The following is a 17676-nucleotide window of genomic DNA, read 5'->3' as shown; positions in this document are numbered from 1 at the left end:
CAGGACGGCACCCAGCACGCTCAGGAGCAGGGGCAGCTCCAGGACCAGGAGCAGGACATAGGGGCTGCTGAACGGGGAGCTGTGGGGACACGGTGATGGGCAGTGAGTCACCTCCCCAGGGGAGGTCCAGGTGCCCTCCACCTTCTGCCTGTCTGTGAACCCAGGTCCTGTGGCTGCACAAATCCCTGGAAGGACAAACTCTGTATATGACAACTCCTCTAAAGGGACCATTAGTCCCTGACCTTCAGCCTGAGAGTCCCTGGAGTCTCAGGACTGCCTATAAGGAAGCACATGGCCATGAAAATGGTGCATGAGGACAGGGAGGGATCCACGCGAGAACCACACCCACAAGATCTCTACATCCCGGGGTTATTCACTGGCACATGGAATCAGTCATATAGTTTGATGTCCGTATGACCATCATTTCCCAAGAAGGTCAGGACTATTCATGTTATTCACAAGTAACTGGTACCTGCCCTCTGGTTGCAAACATCAGCCTGTAAAATTCATGGTTGTTGAAGGAATGAATGAATGGCCCAGCTCAGCTCTCAGCTCCTCAGAGGATTGGGCTCATCAAACAGGATGAGACTCGGGCCAGGGCTGCAAGGGAGGCAGGGGAGAGGGCCAGGGTCACCGGACCCCAGCGCATCTGCCCCCTGCCCTGGCCTGGCCGGGTCCCAAGACTCCCTTGCAGGACATCTGCCTTGCTCCTCCCTCCGCCTGGACCCCTCTTCCTCCAGAACCTAGAGTGCCCTGCTCCCAAACCCTGCAGGTCTCCACGCTCATGTCCTCTAATCCACAAACCCTTTTCTGATCATTGTCAGTGAAATAGCGACTCCAACACCCACACACATGCTCCCCAAACCCAAGGCACAAATATCTCTTCCCAGCAGTCATCAAACTTTGCTGTATTTGTCTGTCAGCCTCTGTGCTGACCTGTTCACTGTGTAAATCCACCTGGTAGAACCCAACTTCCACCAGAGCAGGACAGTGGCTGGGTGGTTCCCTGCTGTGACCCTATCCTGACAGGAGCACCTGGAACTTAGTAGGACCTTCACATTGGGTGTGGGAGGTGTGAGCAAAGAAGGGACCAGAAGAAGGGAGACAGAACCATCCATCTCTCCCCAGCCTACAGGAAAGGCTGCCCATGTGGCAGTCCTAGGGGCGTGAACCTTACCCAGGGTGTGGGCTGGGATCAAGGCTGTCCTGTCTGGTTGAGCTGGGCCAGGTGCATGCTGGGAGGTAACAGGAGGACCCGAGGTGCCCGTGGAGCTCTGAGACTGGAGGCTGCGGTCAGGGCTGCAGGGGCACCACAGGTCAGTCTTGGTGACCTCACCTGAGTCTCCCACTAGTCATCACCTGTTCAGCTCTGATTTCCACAGACACGATCACTCAGCACATGCTGGACAGATGCCCTGAGTCCAACATGTTCCACGGCCACACCCAGGCCAGACCAGGGCCCTGGGCCCCTCCCTAGACTTATCCCCATGTACTTCATAGCCAGGTGAGCACTTTCAGATGCGAGAGTCGACCTGCTCTCTACGGGAATGTGAGTCTGTGGAAAGAAGACCTGGCTGCAGACCCCATCTCAGCCAAGGAGGGAGGGGTGACATTTACTCTGTGAAGCGTGACCCACAGTGACTGCGGAGCCAGGGCCCTGGGCATGGCAGTGGCTGGAGTGAGGCTGGAAGTAAGGCCAGGAAGTCAGTGGGGTCCTCCCTGAATGATGGGACCCGAGTCCACTCAACCCTAAATGTCAGCCAGGCCGGTCACGGCACAAGGCCAGACACTTTCAGGGTGGGGCACACAGAGGAGTCTCGAACAACAGGTGCAAACGTGCTTTTGTGCATGTCAGCACACACACACACGGGTGCACACACACAAACGCACCACACAACTGTGCGTGCACACACACACACACATCTGTGCATGCACACACACACACACACTGCAAACACACCTCACACCTGTGCATGCGTGCACACACACACACACTTGTGCATACACACACACACACACAGCAAACCCATGCAAGCACGCACAGACACTGTGTCCTAAGTCACTGCCTGCAACCTCACACACTCCTGTCCCATTTCTCTCTTCAGGGACAGAATGACCAGCCCTAGACTCAGACAGGCCTGGTGCTGAGTGAACGGGTCTCCCCTGGGAACACCGACACCTCCACCTGGAAGACGAGGTCTTGGAAGACAGGATCTTGAAATTCTTGGAGCAATAGTCTATTGAACCCACACAAATATCCACCTGCATCCTCCTCTGTGAGGCTCTCCAGGGTCACTGTGAAGCTGAGGTTTGCAGGATGGTCCCTGATGGACACTCAGCCATTCCTCACTTCCTCTGACTCTCCAGCCTTTACAGTCTTGTTACATAGTAGAAAAAGTGGTTGTCTGCAGCAGTGTTTGTTGAAAGTCCTGTATTCCTCTTCATACTGACACTGCACATTCAGGGATCCTCACTGTGGTGTCTGTTATGGTGCTGGGGCCGCCCACAGCAAAACAGCTGGAAAACACAAGCTGAAGTCCCAGCTTCTCCTCAGATGGGCCTGGGTCAGGGATGTTCTGGGGTCAGGGCCTCTCCGACCCTGGGGTTGTAGAGGAGACAGTGGCAGGCAGACAGCCCTTGTCCACCCAGGAATCTGAACTGAGGGGTGAGTAGCTCCCTCCCTGCAGAGGTGGGAATGGGGAGGGGGGTTTCCATGGAGACAGGAAGGGCGTGGGCTGGGAAAACACTGTGTGTGTGCATGCCTGTGTGTTCACGTGCATGCATCTATGATTGTACGTGTGGTGCATCAAGACGGCATTTCGGATTGGATAACTGTGGCAATGACAATCACAGGCACCTCTCTCCCAGGGCCTCCTCTATCGAGGATGCAGTGGGACATGACTCACCTGCGCTGTGCCCTGGAGCCTGGTGCTCAGCTGGTGAGGCAGCTGCTGACAGCTCCTCGGTTCTCCTCTGTCCTCCTGCCCTCTCTCCATATCCCTACTTCCATGTCCAGGGCCCACACACCCATCTGAGACATTCAGGAGGAACAGAGCTGCCAGTAGCCGAGCAGCCCGATGCCTGGTGGTCATTTCTCAGATGTCACTTGCCGCTGCACCAGGCTCTGGTAGGACAAGGTGGAGTCCCCTCTCCCAGGGTCTGAGCCCCACTTCTGCTTTCTTCCCCTCTCCGCTTCCTTGTCCAGCCCTGTCTCAAGTCTGAGGCTGGAGATGGGAGATTGCAGAAAGCTCAGGAGAGAAGCTCCCTGGGCCGGTGCAGGCACCCCCAGACTCAAGGGGCCAGGGATCAGGGGCCAAGGTGCAACCAGGATCTGAAGCTCAATGGGCAGTTCCCACCAGAGCAAGTTTCATCCCTAAAGACAAGTGCCCAGGGCAGGGGGTGGAACCAGGCAGGAAAGAGGAGGACACATCTGATTCTGGCCCATGGCTTCCGCTGTATTGAGAAGCAGCACACACACCGCACGTTGAACTTCTCACTTCTGGGAGAGGAAGAGACACCCAATGTCCCTACTGAACATGTTCGCCTAGGCTGGAACTTGGTTTGGTGACAATCTTCAGTGCTTCTTATTTGTGAACAAGGGATGCAGTCTTTGACGCACTAACTGTAACCAATGCCAGACCTAAATTAGATTATCTGTACAACCTGTGAACCAAAGAGTATCTGAGAGAAGTCTCAATTAATTTTAGAAGTTTATTTTGCCAAGGTTAAGGGCACATCCATGACACAGCCTCAGGAGGTCCTCACAACATGAGGTGGTCAGGGCACAGCTTGGCTTTACACACACTTTAGGGATACATAAGACATCAATTAGTATATTAGGTTGGTACAAAAGTAATTGCAGTTTTGCCATTACTTTTAATGCACTCCAGCCTTGGCAACGTTAGTTTTAATGGCAAAAATCGCAATTACTTTTGCACCAACCTTATATGTAAGACGTATATTGGTTCAGTCTAGAAAGGCAAAACAACTCAAAGTGGGAGAGGGCTTGCAGGTCACAGGTAGTTAAGAGACAAACAGTTGCATTTTTTTGAGTTTCTGATTAGCCTTTCCAAAGGAAGCAATCAGATATACATTTATCTCAGAGAGTAAGGGATGACATTGAGTTACATCTGTCCTTTGCCCACAAGGAATTTCCTTGTGAACAAATTGTGAGGGAGGTATGCAACTTTTTTTTTTTTTTTAATCTCAGTAGCTATCTTTTTTAGCAATAAAACGGGAGGCAGGTTTGCTCTAAACAGTTCCCAGCTTGGCTATTCCCTTTGGCTTGGTGGTTGTGGGGTCTGGATGTTTATTTTACTTCCACAAACCTCAGGGCTGGTTGGCAGAAGTATTTAGTCCATACATTTATACGTGTCCTTTTTTTATCCGCCCCCCTGCAGACAGTGTCTTGCTTTGCTGCCCAGGCTGGAGTTCAGTGGCACAATCATAGCTCCCTGCAGCCTCAAACTCCTGGACTCAAGCAATCTTCCCACCTCAGCCTCCCAAACTGTTGGGATTATAGGCGTGAGCCATGGCATCCAGCCACAATCTTCTTTTTTATAGCTCGATTAATTATACTTTATTGCTTTCTGTGTACCAAGAAATTTATCTGTGAACTTCCCTCATTTAAAATATACCACAATTTTGTAATCTTGTTTTTTCATCTGTCTCTCTCTCTCTCTCTCTCTTAAAAATAGAAGTGGCCCAGGCCTCTCTGGACCTTAGGGAGGCCCTGAAAGCCAGAGAGGAATAAAGCAGATATTTCTGATTCCAGCCCAAGGAAAGACATTCGCTTTGGGCTTTAATCTTTGCTTGATTATTTTTTCCTTTGCAAGAGAAAGAGACTCAATTTCCTGGGTGGCTGGTTCTAGGATGTTGAATGTGCAGCTTGCCGACTCCTTAGGCGTTGTATTCTCAGTTTCTCTGTGGCAGGCCTTGAAACCCAAACAATTAATCAACTCCGGGCAATGTCTGTGGAGAGGTCACTCTGCCCGTGAGAGGGGGACCTCCCCGGCCAGAGTCTTCTGAGTTTCTGTGTGGATCTTCCCGAATCAGGTCCTCATGTACAGGCGTGAGAGTTGAAGAAAGAAATTCCCACAGGGTGCGGTGGCTCACGCCTGTAATCCCAGCACAGGCTGCTTTCAGTTTCGAAGTGTTTCCTGAAAAGCAAAAGGCACTGGAGAAGTGAGAGGGGAGGGAGAGAGAGTGGTGGGTGGAAGGACTTCGAAAACAATGACTCCCTGGAGTTTCTCAGTTTGGGTCGCCTTGCCCCCCCACCACCTAACACACCCTTCTCATTCTGTTTCCTGGGTCTGAGGATTCTGCTTTTCCCTTTTGCCATCCCTGGGCCACTCTGTCCTCTTCAGTGTCCTGGTCCAGTGAAGAGACTCTAGGGCATTAGTGCCAGAGAAATGCTGACGCCATCACTTATACTGTATGCTTTTGGTCAGATTCTTTACTCTCTCAGAGCTGTTGGCGAGGCAGCTAGAAGGAGGAGAGATTAATATATGTAAACTCTTTCTTAGGTGGAAAAAAGATCAATAAACTATAACCAAAAAAGAAAGTCAAGCAAACTTTCAGAGGTATAATCTCATGTTTTGGTTTTTAAATTCTTTGATGGAAGTATATCATACAAACAAAATAATACAAATCATAAATGTATAGCTTAGCAAAATTTGAGGAAATGACTACCCATGCCTAACAGCCATCCAAATCAGACACCCACACCCGTGAGGAGTCTCCTTCTGTATGGTATTTGGGTGGGCCTCTGTGATCCATAGATATGGGCCATAGGCTGACTTCCAAGGATAAGCCATCAAAGGTACTGTGCCTAGCTCTCTCTTGGATCACTATCTCCAGGGAAAGTTGGTGGCTGTGTCTTGAAGACTCACAAACAGCTCTTTTGAGCAAGGAGCTGAGGCCTCCCACCACCAGCCACGTGAATGCATGATGTTGGAAGCAGATCCTCCAGCCCCAGTCCAGTCTTCAGATGACTGCAGCCCCGGCCAACATCTTGACTAGAACTTAATGAAGAGAGACCCTGAGCCAGCAACACCCAGCTAAGCAACTCCTGGATTCACGACTCTCAAAATCATGAGATAATGAACATTTGCTGTTTTCAGCTGTGAAGTCATGGGGTAATTTGTTATTTATCAACAGATAGCTAATATAGTTGGGCCACACTTGCCCAGAGCCAGTCTCTGCAGCCACATCCAATCCTTATTCATTTACTCACTCAGCAAGTATTTTTTTAATGCCAACATTTGTCACCACACTCTGTAGCTGGATGCTGGGGCATTCAAGGTGAACGAAGCTGGCCCAAATGCTGCTGTGATGTAAAGGGAGATGGATAGAAACCACTGAAAGGAAACACATTAACAGCATTTGGCAAACTGTGGAGGAAATAAACAGGGACCCATAATCAAGACAATCGGGGTGATCCCTTCAAAGGGTGATCACAGAGGCCTTTCAGAGGAGGCAACATCAGAGGTGAAACCAAAAGGATAAGAAAGAACCAGAGGTAAGAAGATCTGGGGGAAGGGATTCAGGGGGAGGAACAGTAGGTGCTAAGGCCCTGGGGAGGGATGCACACTGTAGCTAGAACATAAAGACCACATGGGGACAGGGCAACACGATGAAATGGAAGAACAAACCAGTGGCTTGGTCCCCTCAGACCAAGTAGGCCAAGCAAGGAGAGTGGGTGCTATGGTTTGGCTGTGTCCTCCCTCCAATCTCAAATTATAGCTCTCATAATACCCACATGTCATGGGAGGGACCTGGTGGGAGGTAAATAAATCATGAGGGCATGTCTTATGTTGTTCTCATGATAGTGAATAAGTCTCACAAGATCTGATGGTTTTATAAAGGGGCATTCCCCTGCACGTGCTCTCTCTCTCTCTTGCCTGCCACCGTGTAAGATGTGACTTTGCTCCTCCTTTGCCTTCTACCATGATTGTGAGGCCTCCCCAGTCAAGTGGAAGTGTGAGTCAATTAAACCTCTTTCCTTTATAAATTAGTCTCAGTTATGTCTTTTCTTTGGGGGGTTGGGGGCGGAGTCTTGCTCTTATCACCCAGGCTGTAGGGCAGTGGCACAATCTCAGCTCACTGCAATCTCCCCCTCCCAGGTTCAAGCAATTCTCCTGCCTCAGCCTCCTGAGTAGCTGGGATTACAGGCAGCTTCCACCATGTCTGGCTAATTTTTGTACTTTTAGTAGAGACAGGGTTTCGCCATGTTAACCAGGCTGGTCTCGAACTCCTGACCTCAGGTGATCCACCTGCCTCAGCCTCCCAAAGTACTGGGATTACAGGCATGAGCCACTGCACCTGGCCTCAGGTATGTCTAATACCTTACTTTTGGGAGAGGAAAAGACACCCAGTGTCCCTGCAGAACATGTTCACCTAGGCTGGAACTTGGTTTGGTGACAATCTTCAATGCTTCTTACTATCTGTGAACAAGGGAAGCAGCTCTTTGAAGCACTAACTACAATCAGTGCCAGGAAAGGTCTGAGGGAAGGCAGCTGTGGGGATAAGAAACACCCCCTTCCTGCCCCTGCACCCCTTTCTCCTTGTTAGTGCCCATCCCACCTGCTGTAGTCAACTCTTCATGGTAAGGGTCTGGGCCAGAGCTCCCACCATCAGCAAGCTTCCCGGCTGACAGGTGGCTTAGGCACAGGAGAAGGGTCCCAACGAGGTACACTTCATTTCTGCCCAGACTTCCAGCTCTCAGAGAGCAAGAAGTTTATGTTTTCAAAAGACAGTGTGTTTTTGACGTTGCCTGCAAAGGGTGTGTAAAGGAAATAAGAGAGATGTCAAGAGGGCTGGGTTAGATTGGTCGGGAGAGGAGCCTCTTCCTGGGTAATGACTTCCCAAACACATGTGACAAATCCACTTGGACATGAGCCAGAGGACATGTTAGAGGAGGCTGGAGGGGAGGGGCAGTTGTAGAGGGTGAGATGAGAGTTTTTAAGCTGAAACTAAACATTGTCCAAGCAGTGGCCTTTTCATATCCACATCCCTCCTTTTCCACATCCCCCATCACTAAGCCCTGGTAACTGCTCATTTGTCATCTATTTCTGTACTTTTGTCATTTTGAGAGTGTTATAGAAATGGAGCAATATGGTACATAAACTTTGGATTGGAGCTTTTTGCTCAGCATAACCTCCTCGAGATTCATCCAAGTTGTTGTGTACATCAATAGCTTGCTCCTCTCTAGTGCTGGGGTGGCATTCTGTGGTAGGAATGAACTGCAATTTGTTGAACCGTTCACCCCTGAAAGGATGTCTGGCTTGCTTCCAGTTCAGGACTATTGTGAATAAAGCTGCTGTGAATTTTCATGCACAGGTTTTTGGGTGAACATAAGTTTCCATTTCTCTGAGATAAATACCTAAGAATGCGTTCACTGGATCATATGGTGCTTACATGGTTGGTTTTGTAAGAAACTGACAAACTATTTTCCAGAGTGTTTGCACCATTTTACATTCCTGCCAGCCACATAGGAGTGATCCAGTTTCACCACATCCTTCAGCATTTGGTGTTAAGGGAGGAGATCACCCCTCATATTGTCTTATGCCCAATTTCTGCCTCCAAAGAAAGAAGCAAAAACTAAAAGGCAGAAATGAAATCCATAAGCAGACAGCCCAGCACCATACCCTGGGCCTGGTAGTTAAAGATAGACCCCGACCTAATCGGTTATTTGTATAAAAAAGCACTGTGAAGACCCCTGTCCTGTTCTGTTCCATTCTAATTACCTGTGTATGCATCCCCCAGTCACGTACCCTCTGCTTGCTGAATCGATCAGGACACTCTCACGCGGACCCCCTTAGAGTTGTGAGCCCTTAACAGGGACAGGAATTGCTCACTCGGGTAGCTCGGCTCTTGAGACAGGAGTCTTGCGGATGCTCCCAGCCGAATAAACCCCTTCCTTCTTTAACTCGGTGTCTGAGGGGCTTTGTCTGCAGCTCTTCCTGCTACATAATCACTATTTTTTTATTTTAGCCACTCAGATAGGCAAATATATCCATCCAAATAACTCTCTCCCAGGGCTAATTCCTACAGAAAGTAAACAACTGGCCTGCAAGTCTGCCTTTGATATGCAAACCAAACCACTCCCAATTCCATGCCCCCACCTGCTTCCTTTCAGCAGGCTCCTGCAGTCTGGGATATTTTCTTTCCCCTGCCCTAAATCACCCCAGGGCCAGGTACCAGACAACTAGAGACCACTCTTCTATCCCAGCCCATCAGAATAATTCAAACTATGCACTCTGAAACCTGCTGTTTGCTTACCTTACCTTGCCTATCACTTCCTCTGAAAACCATGATAAAGTCTCCCACATCCATTTCCTCTCTCTCTCTCTCTGCCCCCTCACCCACCCTCGTGCTTCCCCGTGTGGCCCTACGTGGCACACTGCACCTCCTGCTTCTAGGGGTCTTTGAGTAGAAAATTATTTCTTTATGACAGTCATTTCCATATCTGCATGCCTTACCATATCTGGTTAAAACAAATCCTGGTACATTTTTTTGTTTTGTTTTGAGACAGGGTCTCACTGTATCACCCAGGCCACAGTCCAGTGGTATGATCATAGCTTACTGCAGCCTCCATCTCCCAGACTCAAGCGTTCCTCCTGCCTCAGCCTTCTGAGAAGCTGGGACTACAGGTGCGTGCCACCATGCCTGGCTAAATTTTTTTTAAGTAGGCATAAGGTCTTGCTATGTTGCCCAGGCTGGGTTCAAACAATCATCCTGTCTTGGCCTCCCAAAGTGTTGGCATTACAGATGAGAGCCACCATGCCCAGCCTCAGGTACATTTTTAAACATGTCCTCAATACATTAACCTGGTCCCTGTAAAACTCAGAGGGGTCCCATCATATGACAGTAAACCAATTTAAACTGAACCAGTTGATGGCCCAATCACAGTTTTGTTTTGTTTTTGTTTGTTTGTTTGTTTATAGGGAGTTCCCTACAATCTACTGTCAGGAAAGGAAAAAAATCCAATATGGTTTATGAGCAGAAGAACTTGCAATGGTATGATTTCCTCTGTGCAGGATTCAAAAACAACCATGTCCTTGCTCAGCACACTAAAGCAAGGGAGTGATCACCCCAAGAAGCATTCAGATAGTATTTAACTCTGATAGTAGGGAAAAGACAGTTATGAGGTCAGGGAGAGGCATATGGGGGGCTTCAAACATCTTAATAATGATTGATTTCCTAGGCTGAATGGTGGGTACACATGTTTATTTTTAGTCCTTGAACTGTATAGATACCTTATATACATACTCTTGTGTATGTGACATATTTTATTTATTTATTTGTTTATCTGAGACAGGGTCTCCCTCTGTCACCCAGGCTGGAGTGCAGTGGCACAATCTCGACTCAATGCAACCTCCACCTCCGGGGCTCAAGCAATCCTCCTGCCTCAGCTTCCCAAGTAGCTGGGATCGCAGGCACACACCACCATGCCCTGCTAATTTTTGTATTTTTTGTAGAGATGAGGTCTCACCATGTTGCCCAGGTTGCTCTCAAACTCCTGGACTCAAGTGATCCGCCTGCCTTGGCCTCCCAAAGTGCCGGGATTGCAGGTGTAAGCCACCGTACCCGGCCTACATTTTTTTTTTTTAACTTTTAAAAAGTATCCGGTGATAAGATGGAAAGAAATATGAGGGTCAGGGTCAGAAGTCCTTTTTGCAGTCAGAGGGGCTGTGTATCTGGACAGGGTTCCAATGGGCATGGGGTGTTGCAAGTTCTCCTGTTCATGTCTCTGTGCAAGGAGTCCTCCAAGACCTGTTCACCCAGAGGATAGCACTGAGTATGCTCAGAAGCAGAGGCACCTTCAGGAGTGGGAGAAGCAGGAATTAGGTGTTGCTGGGCAGGGACCTGTGAGAAGGAGAGAGTGACCAGTAGTAAGCTGCCTTCTCCGGGGAGTCCCAGGCTCAGCCTCTCCCCCACCTTCCCTCGAGGTCTCATCCTGTGCCCTCAAACCCAATGTCAGCATCAAGCCTGGTGGGTACCAGGGTCAGGCAGCCCCATGCTGAGGGTCACCGGCTCCTGACCTTCATTCAGCTCAGAATTAACCTTGAGTGTCAGGACCCAACAGATGCCAGAAGGTGAGGGATAGAGAAGAAGAGAGATATGTTAACCCAGGCAGGAACTGGCTCCCAGAAACAACTTCCTGAACAGATCCCTCAGCCACTGATGCCTGCGGGAACTCAGCTCTTGCTGGGAAAAACCTCAAGGATGAAATATTCCTTTACAACCACCTTCACTCAAATTAAATATGATCACGAGAACAGCTCTTTTGCTTAAACTGCTTAACAATCTCAACCCCAAGGAGTGACCTCTTCAAGCTCAGCCCATGGCCAGTCCTCTCACCCCGTGGGTCCCACTACACTGCCCCCATTCCAACTCCTCAAATGCTGCATTCTCTCCCCAAAATAAGCTGTTGTGCCATCTCTCCACCTTCCCAGCCCTCCACCTGCAGGGCTTGTCTGATGCCCTCCCTGATCCTCTCTAAGACGAGCCCCTGTAACAAGCCCTGTTGGCGCCCTGCCCCATATCACCTTTGCCCACTTGAGCTCCTGGCAGCTGCAGGCAGTCTTGGCCCCACCAAGGATTTCCCAGCTCAAGCTCTCCTTCTCTGCCTGAGGTTATCTACAGGAGTGCACACATTTCCCTGTGCAGAGCAGGCCAGATGGGCCACAGAATTCATGCCCCTAGGAGTGACTTCTGCCTGGAAGATTCTATCTCCAGTTCTGAGGAACATTCTACACAATCTCTCATATGGTGCCCAGAGGGGTTAATCTCCAGTGACTCCAGTTACTACAGGGATAACCCCTTCATTACATCACATTTCACCGCCCTTCCCCTTTCCTGGTCTCACTTTCTGCTCTCTCAATGTACTTCCTGAGATTACTTCTCTATAAACAAATTGCTCCTAAGTCCCTGTCTCGGGACCTGATTTGGGGGAAACCCAAACTAAGACAGTCCCTTTGTTCTTTATATTTCCTTGATAGCCCAAATCATGCCCCACCAGCTTCCCACACACCCTGGCACCCTATCTCTTTACACCTGCTTTATTTTCCTCCACAGTAATTATCATTAGTTGACATATTTCCTTGATCTATCATCTCTCTATCTGTCTCTATTACATATCTCTCTCTACCAGCTATCATCTCCATCTGTCTATCCAGCCAGCCAGCCAGCCATCTCTATCATCTGTCATATCTATCTATCATCTGTCTGTCTGTCTATCTATCTATCTATCTATCCGCCTGTCTGTCTATCTACCTATCCATCTGGCCATTGCCTGAATCTACCTATTGGCAACTTCCTCAAGAGCACAATCTTGCCCCTTTGTTCACTGTTGCATCTCTAGAATCTCCATCAGTTTCTGGCACATAACAAATAAATATCTGTTGGCCAGGCACGGTGGCTCACGCTTGTAATCCCAGCACTTTGGGAGGCCGAGGCGGGCAGATCACGAGGTTAGGAGATCAAGACCATCCTGGCTAACATGGTGAGACCCCATCTCTATTAAAAATACAAAAAAAAAAATTAGCCGGGCATGGTGGCAGGCGCCTGTAGTCCCAGCTACTCAGGAGGCTGAGGCAGGAGAATGGCGTGAACCCAGGAGGCAGAGTTTGCAGTGAGCCGAGATGGTGCCACTGCATTCCAGCCTGGGCAATAGAGCGAGACTCTGTCTCAAAAAATAAATAAATAAATAAATAAATATCTGTTGAGTGGGTGAATAATCAAGGAAACCTGTGTCTAGGAAGCCCCATCCTAGGAAAGAAGCTACACACATGGCAAAAGACACTGCGACACGTGCGTTTTGCCCTTGGCATTGGCTGGGCCTGGTGGGAGATCCAGGTGTCTTCACAGAGTTCTCAGTACTGGAGGCTGAGGATAAAGAACAGAGGCTCAGTGCCCTATGCCTGACTCTTCCCAGCTGAATACCTGGTGCCTGCATGGTTCTGACTTCATAAAGCAGAGGACGCTCAAGGAGGCAGCTGGACAGATGTTCTAGGACCATCATCTTCCCATAGGCAGACAGAAGCCTGACTGGAGCAATAGAGCATACCCCCAACCCCATCCCAATGGATGCCCTGCTCTGGAGCCAGGTGGGCATTTTATAAACCCAGACCAGAGGATGACCACCTTCTCCCATGTTGCTGTCCCCCATCTCGCTGAAAATTGACTTGCTGAAGGTCAGTTAGGCTTAGGTTCCAAAACCCCCCATCCTTGCCAGTGTATCCACACACCACCACTACCCTCCAGCACACACTCTCTCTCTGTCTCACACACACTCTCACACCTGCACACACACTCTCACATGTGCACTCGCGCAACTTCACAAATACACTCACACGCCCACCCACTCACACACACCTGCTCTCACACACACTCTCACACGCACACTCACACACCTGCTCTCACACACACACACCTGCTCTCACACTCCCACACACACTCACACACACCTGCTGTCTCACACACTCACACACACACCTGCTTTCACACACCTTCACACCTGCACTCACTCTTACATGTTTGCACACAACTCACATTCACATACTTAAACACACTTACACTCTCCCACTCACTCAAACACACATGTATTTCCCACACACATTCACACAACATACTCTGTCCTGAGTCTCTGATGCACCACACTAGGCCCAATTCTTCTCTCCTGGGCCAAAATTTCTGTGGCTGCTCTGCAGAGATGGCCTCATATGCCTGAGAAAAGAGGCTCTTACCCGAGGAGACCAGCACTTGAACCTGGAAGAAGGGATCGGGCAGGAAACCAGACAGACTCTCTTCCTGCAGTATTGTTGCAATCCCACATCGGTATTTTCCTGCATCATCTGCCGTGAGGTTCTCCAAGGTCACGGTAAAGGTGAGGTCCCCAGGATGGTCTGTGATGACCACTTGGTCACTCCTCACCGCTCCCTCGGGCCCTCTGGTCTCCACCATTTCATGCTAAATTGGCAAGCATGGTTGTCTGCACCAGTATTTGTTAAACGTCTTGTATTTCTCTTCATATCAATACTGAACGCTCAGGGATTCCCCCACGGCGCCCATCAAGGTGCTGGGGCCATTCACAGTCAGACAGCCTGGAAAACACAAGTCCGTTTCCCCATCTTCACCTGGAAGAATCTGGACCAGTGGAACCTTGAGTGTCAGGTCCTTTGCACACCCAGTGTTGCCTGAGGCTGGAGGAGGGAGGAGTTGGGAACCAGGGAGCTATGGGCTATCTGCAAGGGGAGACCCAAGGAGATGCCCGGTGTGGGATCCTGAGACTCCAGAGGCCATGCCCAGCCTGGGTGTGCTCAGCCATCTTATAATATCAGGGGGAGAGGCTTGACCTCGGTGGCCTCAGATAGGTTCTGGGTCCCCCAGAAGTGTCAGTCCTGAGAAGAAACGCCTGTCCTCATCGAACACCAATGATTGAATGAAACCACTAAGTACACTCTGAATAAATGGACGGCTGGAGAGATGGATGGATGGATAGACGGACGGACGGATGGATGAAATAGGAAAGGAAATAATATTGAGAACCAGGAAAAACCAGAAGCAGCCCAGTACAGAGGGCAAGGAGGAAGCCTGGGGCTTCTGGCTCTGCCCCTTTCCCAAATCATCTGTGGGCCTCATACTTGCAGTCCCTGCCCATATAGATGAGGCCTCCTGCTCCCAGGTCTGGGTCACAGAGAATATGGGGGCTGCCCTGGGGATATCAAGAGGCCATGTAGAAAGGGGTTGTTCTTGTGATTCAAGGACATTTATGCCTGGATTCTTCCCCCCGGACAGAATCCTGCAGCAACACTCGCCGTTGCCTAACATCTGTATGCCTCTGCTCCACGGGGACACCCATCAGAGCTTCCTTCCCACCCCCAATTCTCTGCAGCACCCACCCGCCTTGGCGTGTCCTGGGCCTCTTCTCCAGGTCCTCTGCCCCCTCCAATATTTCGACATTACTCTCCCTCTTCGAGTCCCCTCTCTCATTCCTCCACCCATTCTGCAGGCTCCGGGTCCAAATGACTAGGACCCAGCCCCATCAACTCTCTGCTTCCTGCCTCAGGGGCCTTGCCAGTCCTAAACAGCTGCTGTCTCATCTGCTCTTGACAAGGAGGTGGTTAACCCAGGGCAAAATGGCTATTGAGAAATGGTTTTGGCAAAATACCAAGCTCCTGTAGAGGAATTGTGGATGTAATCTGTCTACCTATCATCTATCTATCTATCTATCTATCTATCTATCTATCTATCTATCATCATCTATCTATCTATCCATCCATCCATCTTTCATCTACCCACCCATCCATCTAGGTAATATATTGCCATCCACTGATGGAGAGGCTTTGCTATGTTTTTATTGTGAATTAAAAGAAAAATCTGGCCAGGTGTGGTGGCTCATGCCGATAATCCCAGCATTTTGGGAGGCCGAGGCAGGTGGATCACTTGAGGTCAGGAGTTTGAGACCAGCCTGAACAACACGATGAAACCCTGCCTCTATTGCAAATACAAAAAATTAGCCGGGTGTGGTGGTGGCCATCTGTAATCCACCTACTCAGGAGGCTGAGACAGGAGAATCACTTGAACTCAGGAGGTGGAGGTTGCAGTGAGCCGAGATCGCACCACTGCACTCCAGCCTGGGAGACAGAGTGAGACTCTGTCTCAAAAAAAAAAAAAAGAAAAACAAAAAGAAAGAAAGAAAAAGAAAAAAAAAACAGGAAAACTTTATCTTTTGCATCTTCATTTTCTTATCTCACGTTTTCTCACTTTATTTCCCAGAAAGCAGGCTCAAGTGGCCCACTGACCTGCTCTGCATTAGAATGCTGTCTGCCTCTCTGAAACGGTGATTCTCACCTGGATGGGGGGAGCGGGGGGCGGGGGGAACATTTGGCAATGACTACAGATATTTTTGGTTGTCCCAGCTTAGAGTGGGGAATTGCTGCTGGCATCTGGTGGGTAGAGGCCAGGGATGCTGCTAAACATCCTACAATGCACAGGACAGCCCCCAACACACAGAATAACACAGCGCCAAATGTCCACAGTGTTAAGGGCCAGGAGCCTTGTCCCAGGGAGCTAACTGCCTCCCAGGCACAGGCTTGGGGGCAAGGAAGGAGTGGGCGCACCCAGTCCTCTCCTGCTATTGCTGCTGCTCTCAGCTAAGGCTCTGGGGGCGCTGTTAGCCTGCTCTTTCAGGCCCTTAAACTTCTCTCTTGATGATTTGGGGCGAATTCCACAGATCTGGGAGGAAAAACATTGTGGGGCACACACTGAATCCCACCACAGAGCCTCCCTCCCCTTGGATATTCAGTCCAGACCCTGACCCTGAGCCAACATGGGCAGCCTCCTCCACCTCCACCCCGACCCCACTGCCACCCAGCAAGCTCCCCACCTACCCAGCTTTGCAAAGAAACTGACTTTCTCCCTCCACCATCATTTACGGAAACTCTCAGACCAGGGCTGACCACAAGTTCCCAGCTGTCTCACCCTTCTGGGGGCCCGTTATGTAGCAGCCCTGGGGCCAGCCCAGACCTGTGGGGACACCCAGGGTTCCCACGCGGGGATGCAGCATATGCCTCCAGATATGTAAGTGAAGCTTTACAAGGAGGCTCAGCAGACACTGACATTGAATTACAGAAGGAGCAACAATCTTGGAAATAGAAGTATTTAGGTTTGGACCTTGACTGTGCCTTTTATAAACTGTTTAATCTAAATTATTTGCACCTCTAAGCGCAAGCCTCGGTCTCTTGTTTTCATCAGGATTGCAATAAGAATTAAATTAGATAATGGGAAACAAGACATGTATTACAGTGATTAGCCTAGTAAGTACTGGTTTTCTGTCCCCTATTCCCCCTTCTCTCTGATGGATCGTGGTGGCATTCCTGATCTTAATAATGATGGTAATAATGATTAAAGTTGCAAAATCTACTTAGGGCTTACTGTGTGGGAAGCAGTTTACCGTTTAATCTCCACCCTATCCCGATAAGGAGATTTGAGAAGCTTCTATGCACACCTCACTCCCTCTTTCTTGATATCATTTCTTCCCCTTGCCCCTCACCAGCCTTTTCTCATGCCCGCCTCACCCTGACCCGCCAGAGCAGACCTCCCTGCACCCAGGACCTGCCCTGCTCACCTGGGACACAGAGAAGGAGGAGAGCTGAAGGCAGCATGGCAGCCCCAGCCCTCTGGGTCATCTCACCAGCATGGAAGTCCCTTGTGGCAGCAGGGTCTGAGGCTGGAGCCCAGTCGCAGAAGTTCAGTTCACCTGTCCCCTTTTCTGCTGTTCTGGACACCTCTCGTTTCCTTCTCTGGCCTCTTCTGGGTTTGGTTCTCAGGGCTGGTGAGAGTATGGAGGAAGCTGGGGCCACGGGGCACTATGTGGTCAAATGAAACAGTTTTGAGAACTTGCTGAAGTTCTTCCTAATAAAACATGTTTGCTGTTCCCCTTTCTGTTCCCAGTAAAGACAACATCCCTCCCATTACCCACAGCTGACAGGTCTGCCCTTCTCCAAATCACAGCATGGCCCAGGACCAGTGAGACTGGGCCAGCTGCCATCTGGATTTTCTGGGCAGGTCCTCCTCTCTGTGAATGGCCAGTTTTCTGTGGCCAGCATGAGCCGCCCCAGGGTATGGCTCAGCCTTCACTGGATGAGACCGGCTATTTGCAAAGCCCAG

At 49.9% G+C, this 17676-nt stretch overlaps 1 pseudogene; it reads right to left on the bottom strand.

Moving 5' to 3' along the window:
• Positions 1-10637: 10637 nt before the first annotated feature.
• Positions 10638-17195, bottom strand: LOC116482943 (protein CD300H-like; annotated as a pseudogene).
• Positions 17196-17676: the final 481 nt, after the last annotated feature.

The sequence above is a fragment of the Hylobates moloch genome, unplaced genomic scaffold (assembly GCF_009828535.3).
Source record: "Hylobates moloch isolate HMO894 unplaced genomic scaffold, HMol_V3 SCAFFOLD_15, whole genome shotgun sequence".
Classification (NCBI taxonomy): Eukaryota; Metazoa; Chordata; class Mammalia; order Primates; family Hylobatidae; genus Hylobates; species Hylobates moloch.
This window is presented reverse-complemented; position numbering and strand designations above follow the sequence as displayed.